Source organism: Antechinus flavipes, chromosome 1 (assembly GCF_016432865.1).
Source record: "Antechinus flavipes isolate AdamAnt ecotype Samford, QLD, Australia chromosome 1, AdamAnt_v2, whole genome shotgun sequence".
Lineage (NCBI taxonomy): Eukaryota > Metazoa > Chordata > Mammalia > Dasyuromorphia > Dasyuridae > Antechinus > Antechinus flavipes.
In genome coordinates this window covers 537,236,701-537,249,752 of record NC_067398.1, presented here as the reverse complement: position 1 = coordinate 537,249,752, position 13,052 = coordinate 537,236,701, and positions in this window count along the sequence as shown.

Below are 13,052 nucleotides of genomic sequence, written 5' to 3'. Positions count from 1 at the left end.
AGGGGATATTATTGACAGTTTCTCAGATAGCTGAAAAGTAATTCTTCAATTGATAAATGGTTAAAGGATATGAACAGGAAGTTTCTGGAGAAAAAAATAAAAAATATATAATCATATGAAAAAATAATTTAAATCATTATCGATTAGAGAAATGAAAACTTTAAAAACCTTGAGATATTATTTTATAACTATCAAAATGGCTAAAATTATTGAAAGGGAAATTGATAAGTGTAATAGAGGAATGTGGAAAAATTGGGACACTAATTCATTATTGATGAAATTGTGAAGTGATCCAACCATTTTGAAGAACAATCTGAAATTATTCCCAAAGAATTATTAAACATCTATACCTCTTGACCCCACAATACCACTACTAAGTCTCTTTCCAGATATATTAGGGAGAAGTAAAAGAATATATATATAAAATATTTAGAGCAGTTCTTTTTATGGTGGCAAAGAATTGCAAATTGCAGGGATGCCTGACAATTGAGAAATGGCTCAACAAATTGTAGTATATGATTGTAATGGATCACTACTGGGCTATAAGAAATAACAAACTCCTTTTTGTGGTGGCAAAGAATTGGAAAATGAGTAGATCCCCACCAATTGGGGAATGGCTGAAAAAATTCTGATATATGAAAGTAATCAAATATTATTGTTCTATTAAAAAATGATTAGCAGGCTGATTTTAGAAAGACCTGGAAAAATTTACCTGAACTGATGATGAGTAAAACAAGCAGAACCAGGAAAAGATTGTACACAGCAACAGCAAAATTGTATGATGATCACGTATGACAGACTTGGCTCTTTTCAAGAGGTTCAGTGATCCAAGGCAATGGCTAATAAACTTTGGATAGAAAATACTACCTGCATCCAGAGAAAGAACTAAGGAAACTAAATGTAAATCAACACATACTATGTTTACTTTTTTTCTTCTGGTTTTTTTTTTTCTCTCATAGTTTTTCTCTTTTGTTCTGATTTTTCTCACCCAACATGATTCATTAGGAAATATGAAAAAAAAAAGATTGTATATGTATAACCAAAAAAAGTGGGATTTTTTTACATGTAAATGGAAGAAAATATTTTTTAAAAAATAAAAATAAATAAAAGTCCTAAAACAAAAAAAAAAAAAAGAAGGAAAGAATGAGCTTGATGATTTAGGAAAAACATGGATAGACTTGCATAAAGTAATAAAGAAAGAACTAAGAGAACATTGTATACAATAATAGCAATTTATTTTTAAAACACCTTTAAACAAATAAGTAATTTTGACTGTTATAGATGCCCAAATTAACTCCAAAGGATATATGAAGGAAGATATTATCTGTATCCAGAGAAAGAACCTATAAAAAGAAGTATATAAAGGATGATTTTACATATACACATATTTGTATCTAATCATAGCCATCTCTAGGGTGGGGGGAGGAAAAAGGAGGAAAAAAAAGAAATTTACATGCTAACATGTTAACTTTGTTTAGAGGAATAGCAAATTGTACATAATAGGTGTATAGTTTCATGTGCTTAAAAAATACGATGTAATAGAAATGCTTTATTTTATAAATTAAAAATTAAATAACTTTTAAAAAATGATTTTTACAACCAATCAAATGGTTGAAATTCTTGACTAAGTTATCAATAATCTTTAACATAACCTCAATCACAGAAGAAGAGGAAGAGAACAAGCATTTATAAAATGGCTGCTATGTGCGACATAGCAGATAGAAAGCAAAGTGGATAGAGTACTGAGTTGAGAATCAGGAAGATTTACCTTCATAAATTAAAATCTAGCTCTAGACACTCATAGCTGTGTGACCCTAACCTTGTCACAACCTTGTTTGACTGAGTTCTTCATATATAAAATGAGCTGGAGATGGAAATGACAAACCAGTCTAGTATCTTTGCCAAGAAAATCCTAAATAGAGTCACTAAAGGTCAGACAAAATTGAAAAATGACTGATCACAGGGGCCAGATATGGTGGCAAGTGCCCTATAAATATTATTGTATTTGAAACATGGACACACAGGAGCCCATGATGATGACCCATTGGCACACTTAAGCAAGGGAAACGAACATGTAGACCAAAAGAAAAGGTCAAAATACAAGCCTAGTTCCATGCTCAAATCCAGTCCTCTCAAAATAATTTTGATGGATCTACATATTAGTAGATTTCTTCAATAGCTTGTAAGCTTAAATGTTGTTCACTCATTTCAGTTGTGTCCTACTCTTTGTCATCCCATTTGGGATTTTCTTGGGCAAAAATATTATAATGGTTTGCCATTTCCTTCTCCAGCTCATTTTGCAGATGAGGAACCTGAGGCAAATAGGGTTAAATGACTTGCCCAGGATCACATATCTGTAGAGGATGGTCTTCCTAACTCTGCAACCAATATTCTATCCATTGTCCCTCTTAAATACTCACCTCTCTATCTAAAGCAAAATTGTTTTTATTTAGCAGCATTCATCTGTCCAAAGGTCCTGTTGTTCACTGCCAAAAAGATTCCATAGCTGGTCTTTAATATATAATCTATATATCTAATCTACTTAAGTAGTTAAATACCGTGTTTCCCTGATAATAAGACCTATCCTGAAAATAAGCCCTCCTCTTACTGTGGAAGATTCCTCTAAAATAAGCCCTCTCCCGAAAATAAGCCCTACTGAGATTGCTACTATAGTGAAGGTGATCCCCTGCGCTACACGCTACATTACGGTACCCTCTGTATGCACCGTCCCCCACCCCTCCCCAGGTGAAACGCACGCTGCGCTCCAAGCTGCATCCAATCAGAGCTGCAGCAGTGAGCGCGTCATCCTGTTCTTCCCCAGTGATTTGCTCGCTGTCGCCATTGAGAGCAGTGCCGCGGAGGAGAGCTGAGGCAGGATAACATAAAAACCCAGTATGTAAGCGGGAGTGAGGGGGATAAAAGGGGCATGATGGAAGATAAAAGAAGAACTCAGGGGGCATGATGGAGGATAAAAGAAAGACTCAGAGGGCATGATGGAGGATAAAAGAAGAACTCAGGGGGCATGATGGAGGATAAAAGAGGAACTCAGCCAGCACTCACCGTGCTAAAGAAATGAAGAACTTCCTTGCAGAGAGAAGAATAGATCAAGTAATGATTCCTGCAGGAATGACTGCCTATCTCCAGACCCTTGATATTGCAATAAACAAGCCATTCAAGGACCATTTGCGCATGGGAGTCAATGACTACATTGAAAATAGAATGGAAAGAAATCAGCGTGGAAACTTTGTGAAGCCCTGTCTGCAAGAAGTCGTGACTTGGGTGAAGAAGTCATGGGATAAAATTACTGAGCTGTGTCGCCAAGGCACTATGAGCAGGTTACCTGGACAAGACGTGTTCATTTAAAGAGAGCTATATTGCTGGATGTGACAGATTGGATCCACTTCTTCTGAAGGAAATAGAGGCGCAAGACATCCAGGACAGAATTCAGGGTATGGACACTTATGATGATGTTGTTGAAGAAGATGACATGATCATTATTGAATAAAGATACTTTTTTTTGTTCACATTTACCTGTTTATTAAAATTGCTGTCAATGTTCATTAAAATAAGCCCTCCCCTGAAAATAAGCCCTCTGGTGTTTTTCTGTCCAAAACAATAATAAGACAGAATTATTAAATAATAATTAAATTATTAAATAATAAATAATCTATTTATTTTGAATTTTTATTTATTTTGAATTTTTACTTTCTACTTAATAAAAACATAGCAACAACCAAAAAAATCCAAACCCTTATAGAGTTATTTCAGGACCACAAAATATAGCTAATTCTGTTTCAAGTACTGAGTAGGGTTTTTAAAATTATTATTATTATTCTCCAATGGCTGATTGTTTTTTTTAAGAAGAGATAAGATTCTTCTCATATGCAAGTAGATTCCTGAGCATTGATTTTGGATCATTTCAGTGTAGTCTGTCCAGAATGTAGGAAGACCAGATGACTCTTGAAAAATGAATCCATGATTTTATAATTTTTGAGTTGAAATTGGGTGGGCTTATCACTAATTTCCTAAAAGTCATCTAGTCCTTCCCTTTAACTATATTTTTTCTTAAAGCTTTAGTATTTCTTTTGAACCGACAGGGAAGTTCTGCCAATCTTCCATTGTTATAATTATGGCAACATTTTTACATGAATGTTAAGATAATGATGAAGACAAAAGAGCAGAATTCCTTGCTCAGTAATTCTTGTACAATTAGAGGCATAGTAAATCATCAGAATATTAAAAATGTATGTAATATAGAAAATCAAAATCTGATATATGATGCATTATGGGGCAAGAAGTTTTCCTAAATGCTTAAATATTAAAATGGAAGAAAATATCAAAGTAACTTGTCTTGTTCACACAAAATTTTATTCATAAAAGACTTGTCAAAAAATTATACTAATTTCCTCTGTGATAAGCATCCTTTGTAGTTTACTGCTCACTAAAGCAACTTCAAAACTTTTGCTTCTTGTTTGATTATACTGTCACAGCAATTCTGGTCAACAAGGTAAATTTATATAGAATCTCAGAGATATAGTGCTTTAGAGATCATGTAACTCGATTTGTACCCAACCAATAATACTCCTGAATACGTGGTCATTCGTTTTGGTTTGTCCTTCTTTCTCAAAAAGGACCATGACTTTTTTTTTTTTTTTGCTGAGGCAATTGGGGTTAAGTGACTTGCCCAGGGTCACACGGGTAGGAAGTGTTAAGTGTCTGAGGTCAAATTTGAACTCAGGTCCTCCTGACTTCAGAGCTGGTCCTCCACTGCACCACCTAGCTGCCCCTGGACCATGACTTTTAAGTGAGGAAGGACTGTGCAAGGTCACCTGCTTCACTTTCTCTTCCAAAGTCATCTGGGTCCAGTGGTCAGATGTAAATCAGGATGACTGGAGATAACCTGGATGAAATGAGAAACCTAGGCCTTCTTAAACTACGGTCTTCCAGGTTTCAGTGAGACTGAGGCTGCATTCACTCATTGATTGAGGTTAGATAGCAATTGAGGTAAATAATCTTTCACTTAGTTCAAAAAGAAAAATCTAAAGAAATATATTTGGGAGGGGAAGACCTTCAGGGTTTCTGGTCAAAGCAGAAATGATTATTTACATTCAATCTGAGACTATTAGGACCCAAACAATGACCAAATAGGACTTGGTCTAAGCCCTGTTGGTGGCCAATCAATGAGAATTCTATCTTAGCTTGAAGGGTCTGGTGGGATAAATCCACAATAGCCCCAGAAAGTCCATAGACTTTTTTTTTTCCTAGTAACTTTATTTATTTTTAATACACATTGTTTTATGAATCATGTTGGGAGAGAAAAAATCAGAGCAAAAGGGAAAAATCATGGAAGGGATTTAAAAAAACAGAAAAAACAAGTGAACATAGCATGTGTTGATTTATATTCAGTCTCCTTAGTTCTTTTTCTGGATACAGATGACACTTTCTGTCCAAAGCCTAGGGAGATTGCTTTGGATCACTGAACCACTGAGAAAAACAAAGTTTTTCATAGTTGATCATCACAAATTCTTGTTGCAATTGTGTACAATGTATTTCTGGTTCTGCTTGTTTCATTTAGCATCAGTTTGTATAAATTTTTCCAGGTTTTTCTAAAATCAGCATGTTCATCATTTTTTATAAAACAATAATATTCCATTACCTTCATATACTTGTTTAGCCTTTCCCCAATTGATGGGCATCTACTTATTTTCCAGTTCTTTGCTACCACAAAAAGAGCTGCTACAAACATTTTGCACATTTGAGTCCTTTTCCCTGCTTTATGATTTCCTTGAAACACAGACTCAGTAATGGCACTGCTGGATCAAAGGGTATGCATAATTTTATAGCTCTTTGGGCATAGTTCCAAATTGCTCTCCAGAATGTTTGGATTAGTTCACAACTCCACCAACAATGCATTATTGTCCCACTTTTCCCACATCCCTTCCAATATTCATTATTGTCTTTTTCCTGTAAAATTAGCCAATCTGAGAGGTGTGAAGTACCTCAGAGTTGTTTAAATTTACATTTCTCAAATCTAATCACTTTTTCATATAATTATAGATGATTTTAATTTCTTGATTTGAAAACTGTCTGTTCATATCCTTTGACCATTTATCAATTGGGCAATGACTCGGATTCTTATAAATTTGACACAGTTCTCTATATATTTTAGAAACAAGACCTTTATCAGAAACACTGTCTGTAAAAATTTTTCCCCAGATTTGTGCTTCCCTTTTAATCTTGTTTCTGTTGGTTTTGTTTGTGCAAAACATTTTTAATTTAATGTAATCAAAGTTGTCTATTTTGCCTTTCATAATGTTTTCTAGTTCTTCTTTAGTCCTAAATTCCTTCCTTCTCCAAAGATCTGATAGGTAAATTATCCCTTGTTCTTCTCATTTGTTTATAGTATCATCCTTTATGCCAAATCATGTACCCATTTTGACCTTATTTTGGTATGGGATATGAGATGTAGATATGACATATTATTTTCAAGTTTTCTCAGCAATTTTTGTCAAATAGTGAGTTCTTATTCCAGAAGCTGGAATTTTGGGGTTTATTAGATATTAGATTTCTATAGGGCTTGATTTTGAACAGCTTTAATAGTTGGAAATTTTTCCTTATGTCAAGTCCAAAACTTTTTTCCTGTAACTTCCAATTATAGCAGAAGAAGAAGAGAAAGAAGGAAGAAGAAGAGGAGGAAAAGGAGGAGGAGATGAAGAAGAAAAAGAAGAAAAGAAGGAGGAGGAGGAGGAGAAGAAGAAAGAGGAAGAGGAAAAAGAGGAGGAGGAGGAGAAAAGGAGGAGGAGGAAGAGGAGAAGGAGAAGGAGGAGGAGGAAGAGGAGAAGAAGGAAGAGGAGGAGCAGCAGCACATATATAACATTTTCAGGTTCAAAAAAACTCAACAAATATTATATCATTTAAAATTTCACAACAAACCCAGGAATAATAGAATTTATTATCCACATTATATAGATGAAGAAACTGAGGTAAACAGAGGCTAAAGTGACTTGTTCAAGTTACACAGCTAGTAAATGTTTGTATCTTGGTTTGAACTCAGGTTTTCCTAATTCCAGATCTGGCAATCTACACTTACTGTGCCATCTCACTGCCTATAGTGCTAAAAATAGCTATCATGTTCATAAATCATCTTTTTTATACAATAAAATCCTATACCTTAAATTTTTCATCATGATTTCAAGGTCTCTCACCAATGTGGTCACCCTATTCTGGAAGCTCTTCAGCTTGTCAATATATTTCCCAAGGTATAGTATCCAGATGGAACAGAATATTCTAGATGTCATCCAAAATTCTGCAGGACTATCATTTCCCTCATCCTAGACACTATGTTTCTCTTGTTGAAGCTCATAATAATGCTTGTATTTATGGCATGTCACACTGTTAATTAGTAATGAGTTTATATTCTATCCTTAAGTCTTTCTTATATGACATACTCAATCCTATATGCAGGAAGTTGAGGTTTTAAGTTAAAATTTTTATATTTATCTGTACTACATTTCACTTTAGCAGGTTTGACTCATTGTTCTATTCTGTTCAGATAGTATTTTATGTTGATATTGATATATAATATATTGTTAACCTTTACAATTTCATGTCATCTGCCAGTCCTGCCAATCTTGCCCTATATGCTTTCATTTAGGTCTAGTAAAAATGCAAAACAGAACAAGCCTAGGTTCAAAATCCTGATGTAATTTACTAAAGATTTCCCTCCAAGCTGATTTTGGTCATCTAATGACTATTTCTTATATACTGATATCTCACCAATTCTAAATCCACATATCTGCATTATTATTGTCTAATCTAAAGGTATCAAACATGAAGCCTGAGAGTCACAAAGCTGCCTGTAACACTCCTGAGTGCATTCCTAATCAAATTAAAATGAATTCAAGGACTATTTAATGGAATAAATAAGATATAATAGAACACAGATAATGTTAATATGTAGTTTTCAAAATCAATATGTAGCCTGCAGGGATCCTTATATATGGTTTGGTGGTTTTAGTGACCTTCACTGTTCTCTACATCTCGTCACAAGGAAAGTATGATGGATTATCAAATATCTTGCCAATCTTTAGTTAAATTGTATTTAAAAATTCCTCTTACTCTTGACTCTTGTTACTTTGTCAAAAAAAGAAATGAGATTAGTCCAGGCTTTGTCATTTATGTCTCCTCTGATTATTCAACTTGCTCTGGAGATGATCTTCAGGTTTTGAAGAGTGTCTAACAAGGGCACAAGTCATATTCTACCAAGCTAGAAAGTTTTCCAATATGGTGTTTACAACAGGCTTTTAGTACAAAGACCCAAATCCAAAACCCAACTCTGCTATTAAATTCTGTGATCTGGAGTGAGTCACTAACATAACAGGACTTGAATGTATGCAGTTGTAAAAAGAAGATGGATTAAATAATTACTAAGACCTTTCAACTCAAAATTCTTTCTTCCTATGATTGTCTTTGTGTGGGAAGACAATTATCCACACTTAAAATGAACATATACAGATACCTCTTCTTTCATAGATGTCAGTGGGCATTGAAAATTAAAACTGTAACTAAAGTGGGGACAATCAAGATTTTATCCCAAGATGCTGCCAAATTTAGGAGTAACAAATTTAAAATTGGCATAAAGCATCCTCCTCTCTTTGATGTGAGGAAAGGTGCTATGGGTCTATGCTTAAGAGATATTAGAAGGTATAAGCTCCCCAGCATCATCTCCCTACATGCTTTTATGGCCATAATCTTTCTCTATGTTGTTTTCCGGCATCTCCAGCTCATGACAAAGCTTAGTGACACAGCTTAATCCCACCAGGAATCATACTTCTTACTACTTTCGTACCTAGCTGGAATATCCTGGCTCTTTGCCACGTTCATTAGATTGTGAGATGCTCCCCATTAGACTGTGAGCACCTAAAGACCAGGGACTTGCTTTTGCATTTCCACAAAAATGAGTTCAGTGACTACTACTTAGTAAGCATTTAATAAATGCCTGCTGATTGACTGACTGACAGCATGGGACTGAGGCTCACCTACCATCTGCATGAAGAGGAAGAAATAGATGTCCAGTGTCATAGTTGTGCTCTAAACAGAAGACTAGGGTACCGTATAGGAAAGAAGTCCCCATAGGAGAGAGAAGAGGACGAAGAAATAGAAAAGGATGTTGAATCTGTCATCTCAAGAACTTCTGAATCCAATATCTACAGCAGAATTAGCACATTGCCGGGAAGAAAAATTAATTAGTTAAAATAGGAAGTCACCAAATTATCCTCTGTGGTGAGCTTTCAATCTGTTGTATCAAAGGTCCTACTGGTATCCTGGCATCTCTGTTTCCTTAACTACTTAACTGAGAGTGTTCATTCATGTCACTAGTATCTATGATACAGTGTGTTGAAAATAAATAAAAATTACAAAAATAATTCTTTGTGATAGTATTTTATCTTTCCAAATACATGTAAAGATAATTTTTAATATTCATTTTTGTAAGACTTTGTATTCCATATTTCTACCATGTTTAACATGTATTGAACTATTTGCCATCTTGGGGAGGGTGTAGGGGGAGGGGGAAATTGGAACACAAGGTTTTGCAAGGGTTAATGTTGAAGAATTGTCCATACATATGTTTTGAAAAATAAAAAAGCTTTAATGAAATTTTTTAAATAAATAAAATTTTTAAAAAAGGCTTTGTGTTTCAAATTTTTCTCTCTCCTTTCTTTATCTCTCCTTTCCCCAAGACTGCAAGCAATCTGATATAGGTTAAACATGTGCAATACTTTAAAAATACTTCCATATTTGTTATATTGAGCAAGAAAAAAGTCAGACCAAAATGGAAAAAAAAAAATCACAAGAAATAAAAAGGAAACAAACAAAAAAGTGAAGATGCTATGCTTTACTCTGCATTCAGTCTCCAAAGTTCTCTCTCTGAATGTGGATGGCATTTTCCATCCCAAATCTATTGGAATTGTCTTGGATCATCTCACTACTGAGAAGAGCTAATTCTATCATTGCTGATCATCACATACTCATGCTGTTACTGTGTACAATGTTCTCCTGCTCACTTCACTGAGCATCAGTTCATTTAAGTTATTCAGGCTTTTCTGAAATCAGCCTGTTCATCATTTCTTATAAAACAATAATATCCAATTACTTTTCATATACCAGAACTTATAAAGCTGTTCCTCAACTGATGAGCATCCATTCAATTTCCAATTCCTTGCCACTATTAAAAAACAAAAAAACAAAAAAACAAACAAACAAACAAAAAAAAAAAAAAACCTATTACAAACAATTTTTTGTGCATTTGGGTCCTTTCCTCTTTTATGTTCTCTTTAGACATAGACCCAGTAGTGATACTACTGGATCAAAATATATGCCCAATTTTAAAATCTTTTGGGCATAATTTCAAATTGTTCTCCAGAAGGGTTGGATCATTTCACAACTCCACCAACAATGCATTAGTATCTCAGTTTTTCCACATCCCCTCCAACATTTATCATTATCCTTTCCTATCATCTTAGCCAATCTGAGAGACGTGAAAGTGTACCTCAGAGTTGCCTTACTTTGCATTCCTCTAGTCAATAGTGATTTAGAGCATTTTTTCATATGACCAGAAATGGCTTTAATTTTTTCACCTGAAAATTGTATGTTCATAACCTTTGACTATTTATCAATTGGGGAATGACTTGTATTCTTATAAATTTGACTCACTTTCTATATATTTTATATTGATACTTTTTTTTTTGTCTTTTTTTTTGTTTGTTTGTTTTTTGCTGAGGCAATTGGGACTAAGTGACTTGCCCAGGGTGACACAGCTAGGAAGTGTTAAGTGTCTGAGATCAGATTTGAACTCAGGTCATCCTGATTTCAGGGCTGGTGCTCTATCCACTGCACCACCTAGCTGTCTCGACTTTCTATATATTTTAGAAATAAGGCCTTTATCAGAAACATTGGTTGTAAGAATTGTTTCCCAGACTTCTGCTTCCCTGGGTAATTTTTTTTACAACATTATGCCTTGCATTCACTTCTGTTCCGATTTTTCCCCTTCCTCCCTTCACCCCCTCCCCCAGATGGCAAGCAGTCCTATAAATGTGTTTCCCCCCCCCCCCGTGGGTTTTTTTTTAAATTTTATTTTATTTAATAATAACTTTGTATTGACAGAATCCATGCCAGGGTAATTTTTTACAACATTATCCCTTGCACTCGCTTATGTTTCGTTTTTTTCCCCTCCCTCCCTCCACCCCTCCCCAAGATGGCAAGCAGTCCTATATATGTTAAATATATTGCAGTATATCCTAGATATAATACATATTTGCAGAACCAAACAGTTCTCCTGTTGCACAGGGAGAATTGGATTCAGAAGGTAAAAATAACTCGGGAAGAAAATCAAAAATGCAAATAGTTCACATTCGTTTCCCAGTGTTCCTTCTTTGGGTGTAGCTGTTTCTGTCCATCATTTATCCATTGAAATTCAGTTAGGTCTCTTTGTCATAGAAATCCACTTCCATTAGAATACATCCTCATACAATATTGTTGTCAAAGTGTATAATGATCTCCTGGTTCTGCTCATCTCACTTAGCATCAGTCCATGTAGGTCTCTCCAAGCCTCTCTGTATTCATCCTGTTGGTCATTTCTTACAGAACAATAATATTCCATAACATTCATATACCACAATTTACCCAGCCATTCTCCAATTGATGGGCATCCATTCATTTTCCAGTAGCCACTACAAACAGGGCTGCTACAAACATTTTGGCACATACAGGTCCCTTTCCTTTTTTTAGTATCTCTTTGGGATATAAGCCCAATAGAAACACTGCTGGATCAAAAGGTATGCACAGTTTGATAACTTTTGGGCATAATTCCAGATTGCTCTCCAGAATGGCTGGATTCGCTCACAACTCCACCAACAATGCATCAGTGTCCCCGTTAGTCCTATACATGTGTAACAATAATTCTTACAAAAGATTATTTTATTAAGATAGAAAAGGTAACTGAATTCAAATGGAGGAATAAAGGTCAATAATCTCAAGAGAAATAATGAAAAAAGTAGAAAAGAAGGGGCTTTGTGAAAATTTGGCTAAAAAAATAAAGAGGATTTTCAGTGGAACAGATTATGTATACAACATAGAGAGGTAAAAAAATATATGCATAGTACTTCATAAATTCAAGGACTCCAGTCATTGGGAAATTATCCACTCTTTGGCAAAAACTTTTGCAAAAAAATGAGTGAAAGTTAAGTAAAGAATATCAAACATCATATCCTAAAATGTACTTAAAATGTTTACACATCTTAAATATAAAAGATGATCATAACCAAATTAGAGAAAGAAGGGAAAAAATTCATTACTTATTTATGGATAGAGGAATTCTTGTCAAAACAATGGATATAGAGTATTATGAAATATAAAATAGACAATTATTTTTACATAAAATTTAAACTTTTTGCACACAAAAAAAATCAAATATAATTAAAATTACAGCAGATTTCTCTGATAAAGGTATCATTACAAAAATATGTAATGGTCAAATTCAAATTTATAAGAACATGAACCATTCTCCAATTCATAAATGGTCAGAGGATATAAACATCCTGTTTTCTTTTCTTTGTTTTTTAATAACAGTTTTTTTTTCCAAAATACATGCAAAGATAGTTCACTCTTGCAAAAACTTGTGTTCCAATTTTTTTCTCCCTCCTTTCCTTCCAGTCCCTCCCCTAGACAACAAGTAATCCAATATTTCAAAAAAGGAAATTAATAAAAAATTATGAAAATGATTCAAGTCACTAATTGAAGAAATACACAATAAACAACTTTGAGATTCTATCTTATATCCATCAGATTAGCAAAACTGACCAATAAAAAAGGAAAGTGACAAAAATTGACACATTAATATGTACCCTTGGAGGAGTTGTGAATTCATCCTGATATTGTAGAAAGCAAGTGGTAATTTTGTCTCCAAAGGTAATAAATTGTAAACCTTTGACACAGAAATACTTAAACTTTACTCTCAGAGAGATCAAAAAAAGAAGGAAAGGATCCATATCAAC